We start from the raw sequence: 239 nt of genomic DNA, 5'->3' as shown, positions 1-239 counted from the left end.
AGGAGGAGGATGAAGAAGGAGGATAAGGAGCAGCAGCAGTAGCAGCAGGAGGATGAGGAGGATGAGGAGGATGAGGAGGAGGATGAGGAGCAGCAGCAGCAGGAGGATGAGGAGGATGAGGATGAGGAAGGCTGTGTGTGCAGAGCCTGCGGCCCGCACCCTCCCGCTCTCCTGAGTGCTGCTGTAAATTATTCATGGCAGCCGCTCCCGGAGAGGCCGGGAAAACGGGCACGGGGAGC

The sequence above is a fragment of the Parus major genome, chromosome 10 (assembly GCF_001522545.3).
Source record: "Parus major isolate Abel chromosome 10, Parus_major1.1, whole genome shotgun sequence".
In the NCBI taxonomy this organism is placed as follows: Eukaryota; Metazoa; Chordata; class Aves; order Passeriformes; family Paridae; genus Parus; species Parus major.
The sequence above is the reverse complement of the archived record's forward strand: the minus strand, read 5'-3'. Positions refer to the sequence as shown.